The sequence below is a fragment of the Paramisgurnus dabryanus genome, chromosome 4 (assembly GCF_030506205.2).
Source record: "Paramisgurnus dabryanus chromosome 4, PD_genome_1.1, whole genome shotgun sequence".
Lineage (NCBI taxonomy): Eukaryota > Metazoa > Chordata > Actinopteri > Cypriniformes > Cobitidae > Paramisgurnus > Paramisgurnus dabryanus.
In genome coordinates this window covers 5,610,219-5,634,267 of record NC_133340.1, presented here as the reverse complement: position 1 = coordinate 5,634,267, position 24,049 = coordinate 5,610,219, and the positions used below count along the sequence as shown (strand labels likewise).

The 24,049-nt window shown below is 37.1% G+C and overlaps 1 protein-coding gene across 1 annotated transcript in view; it reads right to left on the bottom strand.

Annotated features, from left to right (window-relative positions):
• The window catches only part of ctnna2 (catenin (cadherin-associated protein), alpha 2), a 565,129-nt gene that overhangs the window by 394,634 nt on the left and 146,446 nt on the right, over positions 1-24,049 (bottom strand). The window lies entirely within an intron of this gene.

Here is a 24,049-nt window from a genome sequence, read left to right as displayed (position 1 = left end):
AATTTCACGCGCGGCTTTTACACACAAATGAAGAGAGAAAACTAAAATGTTTAAGTGTCTGACTATGCGCGAATAGCGCGCTTGGCACATCTACCATGGTTGGTGTGAATGCACCATAACCCTAACATCATGCGACAATGGTTTAAAATGTAGAAAATATAAAAAAAATCTGAAAAAATTTTTTATAAACCAATTAGGGCTGGACAAAAAAAAGATTTTTCAATTAATCTTTTTTTTTTTAAATGTGGTCGTTTCAAAATCGATTCTCAAAGAGCAGAATATTTTTTTTTCTTTCATATTTATTTCCGCAAACATTGAACGTAAGATTAACGTTAATCTAATTACTAGTCTTCTTCACTAGATGTCACCCTCTTTTTTACCTTGGGCAATGTTACCAAGAAGCGAGAGGTGAGCCTGTCATTCATTCAGTGCTTAAAATGGCCGTTTCAGGTGCTTAATCGATGTTGATGCCACCTTCACATAAAAGTTAGAAGTATGGAAGCATTTTAGATTTCACAAGCAAGACGACGACGATAGTGTTGTGGCTTTTAATTTCTTTTTATTAATTACCCACTTGTAAACTGCTGTTCACTGTTCTTTTTTATTAATATAGTATTAGTATTAAATCTATATTCATGGAGTTGAATCGAGAATCGAGTATAAAAACCGACCCGAGTACCGGAATCGAAAATTGAACCGAGAATCGAAATTGAATTGTTTTGATAGCTTGTGAACCGAAATCGAATCGATCTGGAACATCTGAATCGATACCCAGCCCTAAAATCAATACTTAAAGTGACATAATAATGCAAACAACAAATCTAACCCAATACCGAAGCGAAAATGGTTTAAAAAAAGAAAAAAGCAGTTTAGTAACCAATACGTGACAATGACACATAAACAGAAATTTGTGATACAATCACGAAAAACATGGAAATTCATGACAGTATCACAAAAAAAAGAATAAAAATTACGTGACTATAGGTACATAATTTTGTGAGACTGGGTAGGAAATAGCTAATCAAAGTCTAAAGGGTCACCAGAAACTACCAGTAGGCAAGATTTTATCATGGTTGGAGGTCAAATCTGCTGGACATCGGCACTCGAGGACCGATGTCGCCTACCCCTGTCTTAGATCTTTGAGTTCAGCTCATATAAAATGGAGGCATTGCATTTATATTTGTATTTAGTGTAAGTTACAAAACCTAGAGGAGATTCTAGAAAAGAGCTCCCATCAAAATGCAATGTTTAATGTAAAGCAGGTGCATATGTAACAAGCCTGAAGGATGTCTGACATGGTTCATAATCTGTTACAGTCTGTATCCACAGGCGTCTGTGAGGTGACCTTCAAGGCGAGCTCCAAGACCTGGTTACAACCCCGTCGTGATTTAATAGAGCTTTTAACCACGGGATGCAGACTCAAGAACATCCCATTTTTTATTGTTAAAAAGTAGCTACCAAATACAGGCTTTACGATCTCCGGGGATGGGAGGTAAAATTACCATATTGATAGCGGCAATATTATGTTTTACGGCTATATGTGAATACAGCCTCGGCAGCACTTTGCATTTTGTGGACTTTGGCGGTGCAGATGAGGTTGAATGTAAAAGAACCGACGGTTGCTTGTGTTTCTGCCCTTTACTTTTTCGATTAATAGAGTGTCACTAAGTTCACAGAGCGTTCATTATATCCCAGCATGCATTTCCTGTTTTCTTTACAAGTCAACAGGCAGGAAACAATGTCTGCTTCTTTTTTTCATACGCCAAAAATGACAACAGCGCAATTAGAGAAAAATTCCCATAATAGCATGTTGCCATGGAGATCCACTCTTAAGTAGCAGCACTCCTGGCCATCTCAATGATAAGAACGTGGAGATTCATTGGTTTCTTTGAAATATGATTTGTCAACAAAGAAATTTCTGGATGCAGTCCACACGACTGAGAGGTAAAATCAAAGATTGTCTTGAAATGTCTAAAGAGAGAAAAACAGGCGCTGACTGGATGAAATGAAGATTACTAAAACACCTGTGTGTGACTCATATGCAGACTGCATAGCTTGATAATGATTATATTTACTTACAAGCAACATAATATGGCCTTTGAGAAGCATTTAACTGAAAAAGAATACGCAGCCAGACGTCTTTGGCTAGACTTGATTTTATTAGCAAGGACTTTATTTGGGTTGTGAAAATCCAACTTTAAAGCTGCATTAAAAACAAATTGTGTTCAATGCAATGGTAAGCTTATAACAATGTTGTATAATTTACTGTGAAGGTTTTTCCTGGAAATGTACAAAGGTAACGATCAGTACGCAAGGCAACCTGCAATTTTAAGTTTCAGATATGCAGACAGGCACAATTGCTACAGATTGCAGCAGTATTATTGGTTAAAAATGTTTTGGGCCACTTGTTTAGCCTAGGTTAGATAAAAAAAATCTGAAAAGCCATTTCACAATTTTGTCTTGAATTAACTAAACTAAAATATATTTAGTAATGACAGAAGAATCATTTAATTATTAAGCTTATGTGGGAATTATTCAGCCAGGATTTTGTACGCATTTTATGTGTTGTCTAATTCAAATTCGTACGAAGTGAATCAGAAAAAAAATATTATTAGAAAAAAAAAAAACATCACGAGGAAAAAGCAAATCATGTGGTCATACAAATGAATACAGGGTTCCCACACCTTAGTTAACTCCAAATTCAAGGACCTTTCAAGGACTTACCAGATCCAATACCCTCAAATTAAAGGACTAAATGGGGGTGGGGCACAATTACATTGTGTTACCTTTTAAGATACATTGTTACAGTTCCCTATCAAGGGAACTTGACAAAGCCAGGGTGACACGGGAGCCAGAAAGTTTATCGCTATCTGAAATACTGCCAAAGACGGCGTTACAGGGACGCAGGAAGTATGGCAAGGGAGAAACAGCGTCTCGTTCCCTTCTCAGGGAACAACAGTTAAAAAGTATCCCGAGACGTGTCAAACATGACTATGCAAAAAAGCATTTTGGCATGAATCAACATTCGCATACAGAATATATAAGCATTTAAAGCGAACAGTTTAGCACATGTGCTTAAAAAGTCTAGAATTTTTATGATATTATCCTACTGTACACAAACAGGGAATAATTATTTTTTTTCCCAGAAAACTTTGGGCATAAAGTAGATTCAAGCACTTTCAATGACCTGTATTTATTTATGTATATTTTCAAAAACTTCACAGGGCCTTGAATTTTTTCCCCCATATTCACAAACTTTCAAGGATTTCAAGGACCCGTGGGAACCCTGTTAATACGAATTAGCCACCTCGTAAAATACATACAAATTGCCATGAGATTGTGTTGAATTATTGGTGGGTTTACCTTCCCCCAAAGCCAATGTCCCCAATACTTTTTTGCTTAAAGGAAAACACCAGTTTTTCAATATTTTACTATGTTCTTACCTCAACTTAGACAAATTAATACATAAATATTTTTTTCAATGTGTGCACTTTTAATCTTTGTACAGTGCCTCGTGAATGTGTTAGCATTTAGCCTAGCCCCATTCATTCCTATGGCTCCAAACAGGGATGCATTTAAAAGCCACCAAACACTTCAATGTTTACCCTATTTTAAGACTGTTACATGAGTAGTTACACGAGTTGACGCATTGATAAAAAAGGTATGTGAGAACATAGTAAAATATTGAAAAACGGTGGTGTTTTCCTTTAAAAGATATCTATAAACTATTGTGCTCCAAAACATGCATTCAACATTCAAATGTATTATAATCTCTCAGTTTGGCTAATACTGATCAATGATTTTAATGGCATCATTCCATACATCAGCTTTTCATCAAAGTCCAGGGGCGGGGTCATGCACGGTGCCTCAAGTGCATCATCGAGCCATCGTTTTAGGCTTACCTTAAAATCCTGAACTCAGAAATAGTGAAAAACTGTTTAACGATCTAACTCAGCAATTACTACATAGTTTACAGCCTTAGCGCCCTGTTTCAGCAAAACATTTATAATGTGTTTAGAAACAATTTTCAAGGCTTTACAGAGAATTTAATACAACTGATGGCCAAAAAGTACATTAACATTCGGCTTCATTTTATATCACAAGCAACTAAATTTACAGCATGTCTACCGGCCCTGTTTCAGAGGCTGGTAAAGTTTAACAAAAATGGAAAACAAACAATATTTTTAACAACATCATATACTGATGAATCATCCAGGGACTTTTATTAGAACAGTTAACAGGATCAATTTCAATCGCATGTGGATACAGAGATAGAAAGGCTTATTGTATTGCTTATAACATGATAAAGAAGAAAAACACATGTGTCTACAGGGCATCTGTGTGTCATTTCACTTGGATCCTTGCCCTAATGCAGCTCTTCTCTTCTTTTTTCCTATGTCTACGTGTCTTATCCTGTGAGAATTGCTCTTATTACAGGCGTCTTTCCTTACATTACAGATCCTCTGGTCATAGACAACAGACAATATTTCTGATTGGTTTAGGTAATACTTCACTTAAAGCCTCTCTATATATAATGCATTATAAAACACATTCAGGTTCCGGATGCTGATTCGTCGATATTCGTTTTTACTCACAATAAAATACAGCTATAACTTCTTCCTCAAGCTATAATTTATGGCACCGTGCGGCACCCACAGCCGAATGTTTATTTACTTTTAGGTCAGGAACTGACTCTATTAATGGACAGATGTCATAATTTTTAAAAACAGGTATGTCCTTAATATGTTTTATTACCTTGTAACAAATTAATACAAATAAAAATATGTTATTTTATGAATTAAGTAATGGTGTTACAGTAAATGTAGATTTTTACAAAGGCCCGTATACTCTTCAAAGTTTTGAGAGCATTTAAATGTGGGAGTGAATACCATAAACGCTCATTTTATGTCTGTCTGGAACGAGACTCACTACCGAAAATGCCTTGATTGACACAGAGGTAACCATAGCAACTTTCTGCCGGCTCACATGGTTACCATTCACTGCTTTGACCAAAATAATATCACAGTGTTATGTTCTGCAATTTTATTAAACTGCCGTCTTGGCGTATGTGTGTTGTACACATTTGTGAGGCTGCTTCACAGAGCGCTGTCTTGCAGGGTTTACGATTGGACATTTTAACCATTTTTTGGCCTTCATGAAGCGATCAAGTTTTACAATAGGTGTTATTAAAGTGGAAAGGTGCCGGTCCCAATATTTTGGTCTTTGAGGTAAAACATTTGGATTATGTTTTGTTTTTTATTTCGTTCTTTTATGTGATTGTTGCCCATACAGAAGACTTGTTCCCCTTCTAGGCGTTTTTTATTTTTAGAAAACCGACCTGTCATGTCCATGATGCAAATTTAAAGGAGTAGTCCACTTTATAGATGGGGCCCATTGACTTACCATAGTATTTTTTTCCAACTATAAAAAGTCAATGGACCCCATCTTTAAAGTGGACTACTCCTTTAAACTACTTGTTCAGTTCGGTTGTGTACACACAACACATAGTTTCTGTTTAATTATAAAGCATACAAAATAAATTGCAATAAATTAAAAATGCCTTTCTGATATATAATTGTAGCATATTTGTAAAACAGCACACGTATTATTTAATTTAGACTGATGTCAAATAATCAACATGCAAATGAGACATATAACAATATAAATCTATACAGTACGCATACATATGTAACATACATGCATAAGGAGAACAGAAACGTGTATGGGAAGCCCCTCCAGAGGGTGCAACCCATTTGTCAGCTACAAAATAATTAGCTCTGATTGATAACAGAGTGCACAACATATTCGTTAAAAATGGACCATGATGGGTCAGATGTAATCAGAGATCCGTGGTGTATCTGTGTGTGGAGGGTGGGATTGCCACTTACTTCCCTCACCGATGTGACAGGTTGTTTGTCACAGGCGGTATAATGAGCGAGCGTGCAGGAGGAGCGGTGCATTGGACGTAACCTACTTTTACACAATGACTAAAGTGCTTTGGAAAGAGAGGTTGGAAAGAGCACACCGGATGAGAGAGAACGAAAGATGCAAAAGGACAAAAAAAGTGTGTGACCAAAAATAAAGTTGGCTTGCCTTGTGACTAGCCTGTGCTGCTTATTGATATTGACTGTCTATCTGTGGTGTCTCTAATTTTGGGTGAATTTCAGCAAACCAATGGCCTACATTCAAAGTGCCATTTGTTTTATGTGTGTGCATGTGGTTGGGTTAAGAGGGCCGTATCAGCAAACGGCCAGATGATTAAACCATACAAATACCACCTGCTTCATCACACATACACAAAGTTTTTGACACAAGTTGTCTGCTCACATCAATGGCTATTTATATGTGTTTTTTTGTTATGTGATGGCTGCCCCCCAACCCCCCTGCAATACTTCTTGATGTTCACCACCTGCATTTACAAACTTGTAATCACGTTGTTTTGAAACTCGCAGAGTAAACAAACAGCTTTTGTCGACAAAAGCAAAGTTTGATGACAAACCATTTGTAAAAACAGTTTTGTTGCTTGTCAGGAAGATTTCAAAAACCACTGCGTCTCATTCAAATGAATATATGAAACCAAAAGAAAAGAGAGGGGGGAAAATATTGTTACATTTTGATACCGAGCTGTTGAGGTGTAAAAATAACAAAGACCTTCTGACTATCAAAAGAAAGGACACCGTGTCCCCAAATGTCCAAATTTCCCCACAAAGATAGAAATACCAGACATTTTGAGGTCCCCACAAGGAAATGCATTTATTAACGCAAATGCTGTTAACAAAACCAGGATTAAGCATATTTGAAGAGAATATATTTGATGAATAATACTTGCTGAGAGCATTCGGTTAAAAGCATGATCTCATTTTTGACAAGGGTGGCGTTTTATGGCTTTGCACCACATGAAAATATATGAGTTATGCAGTAAATTTAATCCAAGATACTTGCAATGTACTGTATAAAAGCACGTTTCTTTATGTTTTGCTTTTTAAAAAACATGGTATGTCCTCAACTATTACCTATAATATCCCTTTATAAATAAAAGCCAGTTTTGCTGTGACATCATTTATCAGAAAGTGACATTTTATGTGCAGAAAGAAGACATCAGCAAAAAAACTTTAGATATTCTGGTGCTTTATGGTGTTGAGATTTATAGGTTTGCTTCATTCTGAAACATTTCATCCTGTTTGACAAGCTTAAACAAGCTGTCATGCTCCTTTAGCTCAATTGGTAGGGTGTTTGTGTTTGGGTTCAGCTCTCGAGGAAAGCAAAGTAATGGATAAACTTGAATGCACTGTGAATTGCTTGGGACAAAAGTGTCTGCTAAATGCATGACTGAAAATCTTGGTTTACTATAACAGAGGTGTATATATACACACTCACCTAAAGGATTATTAGGAACACCTGTTCAATTTCTCATTAATGCAATTATCCAATCAACCAATCACATGGCAGTTGCCTCAATGCATTTAGGGGTGTGGTTCGGTCAATCTTCTAAACTTCAAACTGAATGTCAGAATGGGAACGAAATGTGATTTTAGCAATTTTGAGCGTGGCATGGTTGTTGGTGCAGGACGGGCCGGTCTGAGTATTTTACAATCTGCTCAATTACTGGGATTTTCACACACAACCATTTCTAGGGTACGCGGCAGTCCTGTGGGCGAAAAATGCCTTGTTGATGCTGGAGGTCAGGGCCGAATGATTCAAGCTTTGCCTGAAATAACCACTCATTACAACCAAGGTATGCAGCAAAGCATTTGTGAAGCCACAACACGTACAACCTTGAGGTGGATGGGCTACAACTGCAAAAGACCCCACCGGGTACCAATCAACTCCACTACAAATAGGAAAAAGAGGCTACAATTTGCACGAGCTCACCAAAATTGGACAGTTGAAGACTTGAAAAATGTTGCCTGGTCTGATGAGTCTCGATTTCTGTTAAGACATTCAGATGGTAGAGTCAGAATTTGGTGTAAACAGAAAGAGAATCATGCCATGTTACCACTGTGCAGGCTGGTGTAATGGTGGTTTTCTTGGCCCACTTTAGGCCACATAGTGCCAATCATTTAAATGCCACAGCCTACCTGAGCATTGTTTCTGACCATGTCCATCCCTTTATGACCACCAGTACCCATCCTCTGATGGCTACTTCCAGCAGGATAATGCACCATGTCACAAAGCTCGAATCATTTCAAATTGGCTTCTTGAACATGACAATGAGTTCACTGTACTAAAATGGCCCCCAAAGTCACCAGATCTCAACCCAATAGAGCATCTTTGAGATGTGGTGGAATGGGAGCTTCGTGCCCTGGATGTGCAACCCACAAATCTCCATCAACTGCAAGATGCTATCCTATCAATATGGGCCAACATTTCTTGTTGAATCAATGCCACTTAGAATTAAGGTAGTTCTGTTTGTACTTTTTTATTTTGACCAACCTGAAAACCTAAACTCAATCTCAATCTCTTAATCTGTGTACATCATCGTCTACCATGCTTAAACCAAAGAAATATGGCAGGAGATAGTGACTCGCAAAATGTATGATTACAATGTCAGATGTGATTACAGTGTTTCATTTCAATGTATTTATTCTTGGGTTATGGTATAGACAATTTTCACAAAAATTCTGCTTTGTGTTTGGATGGCTATAAGATGTCTTTTAAACGCAAATTTGCTTGCGGGGAAGGAAGAGGATATCTGTATGTTGCAACTTCAGTCTTACGATTCAAAAGGTACTTCACACAAAACCCCCAAAATTTGCAATGACAAAATGTTGCAATTTTAATGCAATAATTATACGCTCCTTGCACGTTGATCTGCAGTCCTCATTTGGGTGTTCCAGATTTTAATCTATCCTACATTTTAAAAAAGAACAAACAGGGCGTCTTCATAATGTGCTGGGTAAGGTAGCCAGCAATAACGAAAAACCCATGCCCAGTGCGTGCCAAAAATAAATGTTTTTGATTCATTTACTGTTAAAGGCATGAGAAATGAGCGTGCAAAGATCGCCACTGCATCAGCGATTCATCAGAGACACAAGAGTTGTTAGTTAATCTCTTCTACTGTGGTTCATAAATCTTTGCTTCATCCTTTCAAGATAAGAAGCATTGGGAGAAACTAGTTTGCCGAGAAGTCCGCAAGTAAAAGATAGCCTGATGGGAAATAAGGAGGCGCTCTGCCATCAAAAGTGTAATCATTGCGTAAGTCATCAAGCCTGTGCGTGTGTGTGCTGAATCTAAGTGAGTCCCCGCGCAGAAGGACACAGCGAGAACTCTGCATTCATAATACATTTCATTAACTTTCGCTTCAAATGGCAAGTTGATGGTAATCAACATGTGTGTCGTCTGAGAGAGGCACAAAACATCATTCACACAATGCTTCCTCCAATCACAGAGACAAAAGAAGACTTTAAAACTGGTTTGAAAGGGCACAACGATTCGCGGGAGCCTCGGGGAAACGGCCTGTCTGAATAAGAGAGAAAGAGACCCTGGGGAATCGCCTCTATTGTTATTCCATTTGGTGCTTATTGCAAACACAGGGCCTGAGTGACACCCCGAAAAGACAACAAGAGAGAAAGAGAGAGAGATAGAGGAGAGAGAGAAAGAGCAGGTTCGTGCTTGATGGGGATGTCGATTCTTCAGGCCGGCATCATGATGGAGACATCGTACTCGGGCCCCAACAGATAACATTAATCCGTCTAGCAGATGCCCTCAGTCTTAATTAGGGCTGCACAATATGGTCAACAAAATATACTGTGATTATTTGGGCAAAAACTTGCGTTTTGAATGGTGATATGATTAACATTCTGAATCTCATATTGTTGCCACCAACACAGAAAGCGTAAAAGAACAAAAATAAATAAAATCCTACACTCGACTGCCAGTAGAAAATATTATTTGGTCTCATTCACTACTTATGGTTCGGTGCACATGTGTACCAAATGCAATATTTAACAGTAGGCTTGTTTTACGTGCAGTACATACTTTAAATACGAGGTCCCACACTAACATATTAAGTGGCCGACCGCAAGCTTGTTTAGCAAAGCCATTAAATGCAAACGAGTTGTTTAATTCCACTGTGCTCCTATGTAAACACACGCTAGATGGACGTGCATTACACGGGTGTCTTTTGCAGTGTCTCGCGCACGAGTGTCGAATTTTAAGACGGCATGTTAAGTGAAAAAAATTTCAACTTTTGAAGGCAGTACAGTTCATCAATGTCAGGTCCAGAGGAGTGGACTAATCAGGAAATGCCGGAGGCGGGACTAGATTGTATTGTTTTGTTTACATGGAAATTTCCATTTCCGCACTCCTCGTTTAATTCTATTTTTTTTTTCAAACCAAGCAGGTGTTTTATTTAAAAACCTGTTTAAAATATGTAAACTATTGATGTTTCTAAATGTTTATAATTAGGGATGCACCAGTATGATTGGGAGGGGCAATACAGATTTAAACAGACAACTAATGGCCGATATCAATGCGGATATTAAACGCTTGTATATAATACTATACAGTTGGCCTATTAGCTAGGTTATTTCTGCATCAAATTATTTTTACTGAACATGGATTAGATCTAGTTAACATTGAACTGACCAACAGAGAGGCACAAAAAAGATACAATTTTGTCGATTTTTGGTCTTTTTCCGCAGACATTTTCTGAAAATAATCTCACTCTGAACACATGGCTCATGTGAATTGGTTTACTTTCTTAAGTAATTAACTACGTTATTTCCTGTTTTGGGAAGTATTTGATTATTTTTATAATTGTTTTTTTTTTTTAATGCTGGAATATGCAACAGACATGCAACTTATTGCCTTCACACAGCTAATTAATAAATAATCGGTTTCTGCCTTTCTCATGCTATTGCCAATACGCCAATGGTTTCAAATTTATCAAAAATCGGCTGATCCATATCGTTGCATCACTATTAATAATAAATGATAAGTAATTTTATGTTTAATTTCCGAGGTAGGGGTGCGTGGGGCAAAAAGTAACGCGGGGTTAGTTGTTAGCTGCCAAAAGACGTTCTTGCGCTAATTTATAGAAATGTATAATGTTTTTCCATAGAGTTATAGATGAACGAGTGTTTCGGTGGCATGTAAGTAAATTTTTTCATCATATGTTTTTTTTTTTTTTTGGTGTCTGAGTTGGGTGTGTAAGATACCAAATCCAATGTTATGTCATATTGATCAGTGTCTTATTGACTGAAACAAAGCATCGTTTTGAAATATGTCTGCAGTAGCGATGCTAAACAATTAATCGCAATTAATCATTAGCAGAATAAAAGTTTTTCTTTACATCATATAAGTGTATCATAAATTTGTATAAATAAATGTACACAAATGCATGTATATGTTTTAGAAATGTTTACATGTATATATACATTTGTATATTTATGTATAATTTATATTATATATAAATATTAAAAAAAAAATCTTAAAATTATACATGAATGTGTTCATATATATATATATATATATATATATATATACATACATATATATATATATATATATATATATATATATATATATATATATACATATATATATATATATACATATTTATTATACACAGTTTACACACATATGTGATGTAAACAAAAAACTTTTATTCTGCTAACAATTAATTGCGATTAATTGTTTAGCATCCCTAGTCTGCAGCTCTTAGCAACTTTTTTGGTAGGCTTAAAAATATTTTCACCAAGCCGGGTTAGTTGTAACGCTGTGTTACAACTAACCCCTCACCACTTACGATATGCAGCTAACATTAGCATAATTATTTCTGTTGTTTTAAATAGGCTACACACAAATGATTGCTGGCTTCCCAAAAAAAAAAAAAAAAAATGTGCCTGTCTTATCAAAAAATGTGTGGCAAAATTTATTTTTGTTCATACCTTTAATATTGATTGAATTAGGTCATGTCAAAGATTAAAATCAGAATTAAATTAATGGCCAAAATCAGACTTTGATTTTGAGACTTAATTATGTTTTTTATAGACTGGGTCACATATTTTTTTGTTGTTGACATATTTAGAAATTTTTATTCATTTATAATTGAACTATGGTTAGATAAGAGATTAATAGTGTAGATACCTGTCTATTATAGACAGATATATAAACAATATCCACTTCAATTATATAGACAAAAAAGTATTGAAATATTTGCCTGCAAACTTAATTTTTAGCAAGTGTTACAACCAACCCCCTGCCTGTTACAATTAACCCCACCTATGGGGTAAGTTGTAACGTTTGCACTTGTGTCATGTTTGGTGTAATTGTCCAAGAATGTTAAGTACTAGAAACAAACTTCAAATGTTCATTTGTAGCAGAGATGTGTGTGTTGCTTGTGTAAAAATATAATTAATCAAACTCAAATATTTTTGAAATGATTGAGCCAAAAACAAAAAGCGTGCCCCGCTCTCCTTTACATACCCAACTGTTATCCAACTAATGCATATGCATGGTTTTGTGCATGTTAACGAAGAAATCATAACTTGACAAAAAGTTCTGTACTTAAATCCATTTCCAAATGTAAAAAGGTCCAGGTCCAAATGTTATTGCAGCCATCCCTTGTGTGTTCTTGCTTTTCCCCAGAAAGCAATTTTCACTCTAAACGTTAAATATTATATAAAGACCAAAATAACAAACTCAAGTTTATATTGGCTAGAAGTGAGTTACTCATAACTGAAATATATATCGGGTTGATAATTTACCTGCTTGCTGGGTCAACTTCTCCAAATGTCCAAATCTTTTTTTATATAAAACCACCACAACAACTTTCGTTATCTCAACCCATGCTTATTGTTTCTTGTACTTGTTATACATGTTTAAACAGCACACATTTTGTAGTCTCCATCTATGACAGTAAACCTTCCATTCATTATCGGTGAAGTTGTTATTTTGCTCATTTGCCTCTAAAAATGTCTTTGGACAAGTTTAACAATAGGGAAAGCCATTATATGGAGCTGTTTGGGTGTGTTTATATGCAAATTACTAACCTTGGGCATGTGGTCGCTTATTTAGAATACTCAAAATTCATTACAAAAAGGTTAAGAACCAATTCATGTGTGTGTGCACGTTGTAAATTAGGCAGAGATTCAAATGTGCATATAAATTTGAATAATGTTTCCACATTTTAGTGAAAATGGCCCAATATGATTTTATTAGATTATAAAAAATTTAAATTGTAGCTCTGCTTTTAAACTTTAGTTACAAAACATTTGTAAGTAAATTTTGAACTACATACATTTTTTGGACAACATTTATCTTAAAACGACAAATATGATGCGCTAGGAGGCTCGTGGCATCTGCTCATCCACATCAAGTGTAACATTTAGAACAGGGCCACACAGGAATCAGGCACCTGAACATTCAGTGCAATGCAAATTTAAACATTGACAATGCTGTTTTATTTTAAGCACGAGTCCATTAACCAATAAACCAGACATACATGAAAAAGTGAATGGAGCCCGTGACCTTGGTGGGTATGCTGGGTACATAAAAACAATTTTAGCAGACAATTCCAGGAGGCAGTACCATCTGGACAAAAACCTCAGAAAATGTGTTTCAATAATCACAGGTTTAGTAAGGACATGGCAGCACACTGGCTTTCCTTCTAATACTCGTGGAGTCCGGTGGATTTCTGCAGTTATTATCTGGAATGAAAGGGGTTTAAATGTCTGATTTTTTACAGCAAGGCTGCCCAAGATGGCAGTTGTCAAGAACGTTCAGCGATGTCCTTAAAGGTCATTCCTTTTCAAATCTGTCTTTGGGCTGCATTGTTAAAAGACACAATGGAAGCTTTAAGGGCTTCTGCTTGTACATAAAAGAGTGGCATATCTTTATTGCCCATATAGCATTAGCCCCTCTTCTGCTTTCATGGAAATTCAACGACCGGGTTATACTTTAAAAGCTGCTCGGATATATGCACCATGGGGTGATGGCTGACAGAGGAGCTTAGTGTCACAAAGACAGTAAGGACATCTGAACTAGATCTGCGTTCGATAGGAATAAGTCTTAACCCCCAAAGAATGAAGTCTCTGCGGCAGATGGTGGTGAATGAGAGACTTCGGGCACCGCTGCCCTACAGGTCATCAGGGTCAGCCTATAGAAGTTAAATCACAGAGATGGCCGTGATTGATCGGCCTCAGGAGAGCTTTTTCTGCCCAAAGTCAATGAATAAACCATATGGAGTAAAGATCAGGGGTTTCCCTGCATTGGAAATTTTTGGTGGCCAGCCAAGAGAAAATTTAGGCTGTCAAAGCAAATTTAACTATGTGATATTTCCTCGTCGGATGATTGTGTCTTCATCTTGCGTTTGGCGTTTTTGTTTGAATAGCATAATTAGGTTTCCTAGGAACCGCAGCATGGCGTGACTGAATAGCACATAGCAAATCAGTAGCGTAAACCGTTGGATAGCATTACAGAGACCTGTGTGAAAAGAGTGCTTTACTTCATAGTGATATGGAAAGTCAAACATGGCCTACTGAAGAAAATAGGGCTAGACACACACACACGCCATGTATTGTCTGAAAGCCCTTAAAGCTTTGTTGCATTTTGTATAGATACAATAAAATAGCAAAAACAACAAATCTAATAAATGGCAAAAATTTGCAATTTACACATTCGGCATGCGTTTACCTAAAGCGACTTATAGTGTATCAAGGTGTGCACTTTTTGTACGGTAAGGTAATGTTGGAGGTAAGGCAGTCCTTCCAGAAAAATGCAGAGGTTTTTTTGTGATTGTTGCACGTTGATCTTGTGGCACGTTTTTTTATGCGATGGAATATGCGGGATATTTATGCAATTTTATGCAATGAAATTGCAGGAACTTGCAAAAACTGTGGGAACTTGCAAAAACTGTTTGCAGCTTTTGAATGATGTTCAAATTACATAATCACTTCATAACGTTCCCATGGCAACAGGGGACATGGCTGCGCTTGTGTGAAGTTAATGCAAAAAAAAATTTTTTTGTGATTTTTGCTATGAAAATGCGGGGATTATGAAATCATTCAAGCCGCACATATTTTGCACACAGAAATCTGCAATTTATGCTGCGAAAGTGCGGCGTATTTAAAAAAAATGCGCCCCCTGCATAAATATCGCATAATCGTGTTTTACTGGAGGAAATGGTAAGGTAATATTAAGGTTAAGATTAAGTTAATCTATTGGGTAGTTTTATTACACTTTACTAAGTGTGAACTTTACTCTGATTGATGATGTCATGATTTGGTTGTGTGACCTGTACATTAATTAAACTACAGAAACAGGTGCATCCTCAAATTCCTGGTTTTAGTTCTTCAATCTTTTGAGAAGCCGAGAACTTCTAGCGTCAGACCTAGGTCTCATTTTCAATTTGGTGTCTGTGCCACCTCTGTGATAGATTGAATAAGGCACAGTCTTCCATCTGACTGCTTCCTCAATCAATTGTTCTCCGTTAGCCTCACCTGTAAAAACTACACACTGACCAATCGGCTCGCTCTGTCTCTCTCTGTCTCTCTCCAGGGCAGAAACAATGATTGAACTCACCTAGCCAACTAACTCATCTCATCTCATTCCCCTTGTTTTTTCTCTCTGATGCCCTTGTAGAAGACGGCCACATCACTGTGAGACCTTGATACTGATTTCGATTGTATAAATTTAAGACCATGGAGAACTGAAATATTTGTAAAATTTTATAAATGTATAAAATCTTGTGATCTCCCGAGGAAGCTATTGTAAAATGGAGAGTAATATTGTCTAAGGTCTTCTGAAAAAAAAAAAGACCTGTTGGGTTCTAAATCAATTAAATTTTGTTTCAGAGTCTATATCAGAGGTCTTCAACCTTTTTTTAAAGTAACACATAAAACGTGGAGTAAATACTTAAATTTTAACTCTTTCCCCGCCATTGACGAGTTATCTCGTCAATTAAAAAGAAAAAGCATTTCCCTTCAAATGAAGAGAATTTCCGGCTTTCCGAAATACAGCTATTATCCACCAGGTGTCGCACTTCTGCAACTTTTACAACCCAGAAGTACAGTAACGCCTCGAATGAAAAGAAAGAACTCAGTGTATGTTATAAAGATTGATCTGCATCTGATCTCTATCAAAAGTCCTTCGCAAACATTTAATTATCTTAGATTTTTGCTCGAAAATTGGTGTTTTTGAAGAAACCGAAACCTACCCATATTTGAGAGGTGATAAAAGAGAACTAATGAAGGTAGGATGAAACTTTTTTGTTTGAAAGCAGAGAGTCTGTTCTTTCATTTGATATATTGTATGTTTATATATTTAAAAAAGAACATTTTCTGGAAGGCATTAAACTTTTTTGAAAATCATGAAAAATGCTGGCACTGGCTGGCAACTTTTTTTTTTAAACGCTGGCGGGGAAAGAGTTTAGAGAAAACTTTTGTATTAAAAAAAATAATGTGTTTCTGAAGAATTTTTATGTTAATATGCAATTACCACGATTATTCACTAGATAAAGGCAAACATTATATACTAATTTTTCTAAATTAACAAAATTCCTTTACAAAAATGCAATTATTTTAGCTTTTTGCTAAAAATAAAAATACCCATATTTAAGAGTTTATAAGCAGAGAAAAAAATATAGATAGAATGAAACTTTTTTCACTGTTTTGTTTGTTTATTGTTTGTTTGAAAGCAGAGGGTCGGTTCTTTCATTTGATATATTTGTATGTTTATATATTTTTAGAAGAAAATTTTCCTGGAAGAAATTTTGTGAAACTTTTGTAAAAATCACAAAAAAATGCTGGCGTGCAACTTAAAAAAAAAAAAATGGCTGGCGGGGAATAAGTTTTTGCTCAAAGTACGTTTTTTTTAATATTCAACCAATTAAAACATTTTAGTTGAATGACCTATAAAGCTAGTTGAGCAAACTACGGAGCCCTTAAGGGGACATTGAGCAAAAATTAAAAAAAGTCCCACGTAAAACTTTCGCTTTCACATGCGCACGCAATGGTTTCACTTGCGCACGCGAAAGTTTCACTTGAGCACGCGAAACTAAACTTTTAACATAAAAAATATGCACATGAAGGTTTCTCGTGAGTACATGAAACTAAACTTTAGGTTTTTTTACTCCAATGTCACCTTATGGGCTCGGTAGCAAACATACTTTTTATATATTTTTTTAAGTTTGTGCCAACTACAGAACAGCAATGCAGGTAAGACTTTGGAGAGAGAAATTGAGTGAACGTAAAATTTCTGCGGAACTAGTTACTAAAAAATAATTAATTGAGCCAACATAATTTTATTTACAGAGCATACTTTTTTAACTAAACAGTTTTTATTGCGGGGACATTTTATATGTTTTTATTTTCACTACTTATTAATATTAAGTTTTTTTTCATTATTAACCTATTACGGTAATACCTTTTTTTTATGCCTAATTTCATTTTTTTCCAAATATTTTGAATTCAAACAATATTTGGAGGAACCCGGTAATACCACCACAAACCCCCAAGTGGCCCCAAACCCCCCGATGAAGAACCATGGTCTGTTTATTTTAAACAGACAGGTAGGTAGGTAGATATGCAGGTTGGGTAGGAAGGTGGACAGACAAACAAATGTATATCTAAAGTACTGGATTTAAAATTGCTGTAGTACTGGTACTGCAAATTTTTAGCTACTATTTGCATTGCTATTTTGTTAAACCATGCAATGAAATTCATGCATTTATAAGTATTGCTAAGAAGTCCAAATACTTTTGGGACTATTGCACATGGTCAAAAATAGCCACATTCAGTTAAACCTGACCTTACTGAAGCGGAAGAAGTTTTTCCCAAACCCACAAAGCAGCAGCTGGTTTCTGATAATGTTCCTAACCTCTAGCGGGCAGAATTGAGATCATGAATACCCTTCAGTAGCACAGATATCCAAGTCACGTGTGCACACGCACTAAGTGCTCCATTCATCACTGCAGCGGCTCCAGAATGCTGCGGGACCTAGGAAACACTAGACACTAAAACCTGGATTCAACGCCTGCCCTCGTATGATTGTCTCGCTTTACCAAAGTATTTGATCTCCCACCAGGTCCAATGGAATAGCAGCGAGAACAGGCAGGATATTCGAGAAATAAACAAGAACGTAATATTGTCACATTACATTCATACATTTATTTTGAATGGATTATCATTGACTTGACTTGATTCCTTTAAACGATTATTACTTATGTGGTAATAAAGACCCATATTGCTCATTTGCCGATGTGTTGACTTCAGGCTTCCATTACAGTTGTGAGGATTTGTATTCAACAACCAGCATTGTAATAACCTATATTTCTTTTCATGAGAAGCACTTTATAATAACTTCCATTAAAGGGAACAAATATTGCTCCATTACATACTGTTTAACCGATCATTAGTACCGTGCTGCTCATATCCATCAAAAAAGTTGTTCACTTGAACAGCCTGCAAGCATGGATTCCCGTTGTGACGTTACAGTAATTTCATCTATTCAAACGCACTTACAGAAAACATTTGTCTTGTGTGCTAAGATCATTTTGCAAAGCTCATTCGAGACAAATAACGAAAAACAATATTCAGCCGAAAGCATGTGCTATTTACCCGGTTGCCATCATTTCACCCACCTGGACGACCCGTGGGCTAAACTCTCACAAGATCTTGTTCTGATCCAAGGACCCATCGGCTGGGCTGAGACCAGCTGAGAGTTGATAAATCGAGTTATTAACAAGCAAGATCGGACAATGGAGCTTGAACCGGAGGGCTGTTTCAATATAACATCTGTCCGATGGATGAAAACAATATAGAAATTGTGAAGGTCTGCTGACGTCCATACTGAATGAAAGAGGCTACGCTTTGGGTACAAGGATGGGTCATGTACGGTCACATATGGTACGCGGATCTGTGTTTGTCTCCAAAGGGCACGGTTTTTATTGCTATTCTTCTCCCTCAAGTATAATGGTAAGGAAGCCTGGTTACTGACTCTTGTTCAGTCATAACATATTAAGGCTATCTGCCTGACAAATCGTGAGTCATCTCTCACGGCCATGTATCAGGCTCCTGGTTAATGTCCCATCGTCCCATGTCGTCATCTCATCCCGTAAGGCTACGCTTTGGCGGGACAGTTATGGGTTCAGAGGCTCCTGCAGTGACCTATAAAACTGCATAACAGTGCCTTGGAGCGAGCACAGAACCAAATAAAACACTGACGCTGGATTCGCTATAAAAAACAGAACCCATGTATCTTGGATTTTAGTGTGTTAGGAAGTGATGTAAATTTTAACGTTCATAATTGACTGTCCATAAAATTAACCTAATTGTAACAAATAGTAATTTCTTACGAACCTAACCATTGCATTGTAATTTAACCTATGCCGGGATGGGTTGTTTTTCAAATATATTTATGGGTTTGGCTAGGTTTATCCCTTTAAAACCCAACTCGGTTGAAAAAAAAAATATATATATACATTTTTTTTAACCGAGTTGGGTTTAAAAGGGATAAAACTAGCAAAACCCAGAAATATATTTGAAAAAAAACCCAGCAATTTGGGTTGTAATATATATATATTTTTTACTTTACATGTTTTAAACACTTTTTGCAACAATGAAACAACATGCACATATAAACACATAAAACATATAAAAAATCTAAAAAAATGAAATGATTGGTTGATCAGAGACCAATCCGTAAAAGCATGCATATTTATTGGTTTGATTGACAAAACATGATGTCCATTCAAGTGGACGCAGGGTCTGAAAGGGTTAAAAAGTTTCTAATATGTACCATTTGAGGTACCGGAATGCACCTTTTAGTTACAAATGTGTTTGTACCTTTTTCTGAGAGTGCAATGACTGCTTTTTTGGACTTTGTTAAGTCATAAATTGACAAACTTTTTATTTATTAAAGGTGGGGTGCATGATCTCTGAAAGCCAATGTCTAAACAAACACGCCCTTACCCCTATAGAATCTGCACTTCTTTTGATAGGCCCGCCCCACACATACGCAACTCAGGCAACGTTGCCGGTTAGTAGACACGCCCCTTACTGCTGATTGGCTACAAGTGTGTTTTGGTGGTCGGCCCGATTCCTTTTTCCAGGGGAGTTTAAAAAAAAAAAAACATGCACCCCGCATTTAACCGACCAATTTTAGAATAAATAAAAATTTGTATTAATAATATTTAATAATTAATCATTGTGTATATACTGCATGTATATTGTTGTGTAAACATGGGTAACATAATGTTAATAATATGCATAACATTATTAAAGAAACGCAGTCAGTGAAATTTCCAGAACCCACTGATAAATAAATATGAAGTGTTGGAGGTTAAAATCACATATGCGGCTCCAAAATGAGAGAGAAGGAATTATGCACTGAAACATCCACACAGGAGCAACTTATTTCTTGCCTGTCATTTTTCATTAGGCGGCATCGCAGAGAGAGATGGCTGGAGTGTTGCATCAAATTTGCAGGCAGGTAATTCCAAGCCACCTGTGGGCTGTGTAAATATTTCAAAGGGGGCTCCCTTAGGTAATATGAGGTAAACGCTGCTGGCACGGCTATATATTTTATCAGTAAAGTTGTGTGCTGTTCAGAAATGAATACCGAATGCTACTTAAATTTCAATTCAGGTTCTAAATCCGAATCGAGGATACAAACAGGATGAGGTATTGTCATTTAACTATAGGCTATAGTCGAATTAAAACTGACTTAAAGGTGCCATAGAATAGAAAATTGTATTTATCTAGGCATAGATAAATAATAAGAGTTCTGTACGTGGTAATGACATATCGTGAGTCTTAAACGTGATTGTTTTCTCATTTTTGTGTAAACCTTGTACATGCAAAAGACTGCTGGAAAACAGGCCAATCTGATTATACTGTATTACCAACTGTGACATTACAGTCGAGATGTACGCCCCAACATTAAATTACACATTAAATTAATGACAATGTTCTTTCAAAGCTTTGACTGCTGAGTTAGCGCTATATGCTAGTTAATGCTATATGCTAACGTTTAGGCTGAAGTTCTACTGTAGACGCTATAGTTAGCCTACGTTTTGCAGGTCCATACTGAAAATATGTAATTTCCAGTCTCCGAATAATAGATTTTTCCTTGTTCTAAAATAGCAACGATAATGATGATTAACAGAAAAAAAGACGTGTTTCGTGTACAGCATTCTAGCCACGGACAACTCGCTCCACTTAACAACCATATATGAAGCACAAACACAAGCATCATTGTGCTGTATTGTACATCTTTTTTTAGCCAGCGCTTTAGCCTTCATATGTAAATGTTTCAAAGGATCCTAAAATAAATTTTAAGCACTCTTGAGAGCTTTAAAATGTCTGCTTACCTTTCTCCATCAGACAGCATGCTGCTGCAGATGAAGGACATCTAAATGTAATCTGGCTTCATTAAAAGAACAGTGGGTAAAGTTTAGATTGATTTACTGTAGATGAACTTCAGTCAAAAAAGACAGAAAATTAATGTTTAAGTTAATAATTAAAGACACTTTGAAATGCTGATACAAAATCACTCTTGAGGACGTTAATTTGCAATCTATTGTACACACGTCAATACGGCAATCCATACTCACCAAAGACTGGAACTGCCAAAATCGGGCCAGGGGTGCGTTTCCCAAAAGCATCGTTGCTAACTAACTAAGTTGCTAACAGGTTAGCAATGGTAAATGGACTGCATTTATATAGCGCTTTTGCCATCCAAAGCGCTTTACAAGTTGCTTCACATTCACTCATTCCCTCACACATTCATACACCAACAGTGGTGTCTGCCATGCAAGGCACCATCCAGCTCGTCAGGAGCAGCTGGGGTTAGGTGTCTTGCTCAAGGAAACCTCGACACTTGGTCTGGTGGAGCCGGGGATTGAACCACCAACCTTCCGGTTTGTAGACATCCTACATGAACCACTGAGCCACTGCCACCCCAATGATGGTGCTTTTGGGAAACGCACCACTGGCGCTACATAAATAATGAAAAAAAAATAATAGAGCAGACTCATTACAAAATCAGGGGTGCATTTACCAAAAGCATTATTAACCATCTACTGTCATAAGTTTCGTTGTTACTGGCAAAGTTTGTACAACGATTTGGTGTTTCCCGAAACCATAGTTCAAACGAACATTCACAAGCTGCATTGCAAACTTTTGTGGTTAGAAACCAGTGGCGGCTGGTGACTTCTTTTTTTTTTGAAGCGCACAATGCAAAGTTTGTCACAACATGTATGTAGCTTGTCATGTGTGTGGTTCGTCATTTCAAAATATGTGTTCTGCGCTTTGAGAGATCGTGTGTGCATCATGTGTCATGCCAAAATAAGTGCCTGCTGCCTTGAACTTGAACTTGAATGGAGACCCTCGTGTGTGCCAGATACTCGCACAATCTCATGCGTAATCAGAGTTTACTGTTAAGGGAGTGTGTTGCGTGTATTTAGGAAACGTGAGCGTCTCTTTTATCATAAACGGTTTTGACGCATCTCCAGCAGGCACTTATTTTGACAAAACACGTGATCGTTTGACGCACACAGGATCTCTCCACACGCATGACACATATTTTGGAAAAGGGAACCACACACCAATGTGTAACTCTGCAGGTACCAATATGCACTTTAGGTACAAAAGTTTCGTTTTTAAAAGGTACTGCCTCAGTGAGAACTTTTGTAATGTCATTTACCATTTCTTTGCGTAGGAATCCCTCTTGGAAATAGCATTTTCTAAAGTCCGCCTTGTGCTGCTGGAATATTGTCTTATTTGCTTATTCTGACCGATTTGCTTACACGACTGCGATTATTTTCAAAAGCTATCAGCTCGGTTGGTACCCGAGAGTCTCCTGGCAGTCTAACGCTCTCATAGCCCACATCACCCCTCCTCTGTTTCCTAATATGTCTTCTCATTTCAAACACTGGAATCCAATCACCTACACTCCCTCGGTGGACACACGGATCAGCAAAAAGCCTCTTCATCTAGCATCTTATCAAAACAGTTCTCGCTTGACGAACGACTGGATGGAATACATTACAAAAAAGAGCAACCCTCATAAAATATGCGGCACTGCGGCATAAACATGATCGTAAAGGAATAAAGGATCTCTCTGTGCTTGGAAATATGTCAATTGTACAAACAAAGCATTTATCAAGAAGCCTCTTCATCAAAACCCAATCTATCGACCTGTTTCTTGGCACAATTTGGAAATCGATGAAGCGTCGATCTCATATCTATACGTGGCCTGATGAACATATGGCGAAATGTTTTTGTTCTTGTGAAGAGGGTGAAGGAGCTTCATTAATCATTGCTGCTTCCAACGGGCCAGCGGAGAGCGCTCGTGGCTCCTTATAACTATGCTGGAGCCCGGCCCGGTTTCTCTCTGGCACAGGCCTGTCTGAATTTCTTTTCGGGAGTCTGGTGTTGAGGGAACGGACCCCACAACCTCCCGGTGTCAGGAGAGCCTGTTCATAGCACAGGGCTGCTAAAGCATGGCACCCATTGGATGCAGAGGCAGATGGGCACCACAGGGAATTCTGCGAGGTGTAGCGGCAAATCTGTCCACATACTGCACATGTAGTTAATTAATGTGGCAGAAAAGGGGAAGTCAGGTCCTTCCGCCAGTAACATGACCTAGACTATGTTGAGCTCATATGCATGAACAAAGGCCTGACATTGAAAAAAACAATTGCTCTCTATATATAAAGGCCACAGGTATAGTAGATGCTGTTATAAGGTAAATATGCAAATTACTATGTGAATAAATGCACACTGTGTCCAATTTATACATTATAATTACATTTTCCGCCCATGATCTGGTTTCTAAAGATGTTAAAAAGAGAGATTCAGCGATATGCTCTGTAGTTGGGATCAAACAGACATTCATTATTTTTGATTAGACATTATTGGTATGACAGCCATTTTCTTGAAAGTTTAACAGGGCAATGTGAACTAAAAAGTGTAATACTCACTTTCGAGCAGGAAAAGTTTTTAAAAACACAATTCTGGTAACTTATTAGAGCTACATCCATTAACCAGCAGAAGCACATGCCAGCACGCTCGAGAGAAACCGAATTTTAGGTCTAATTTAGAGT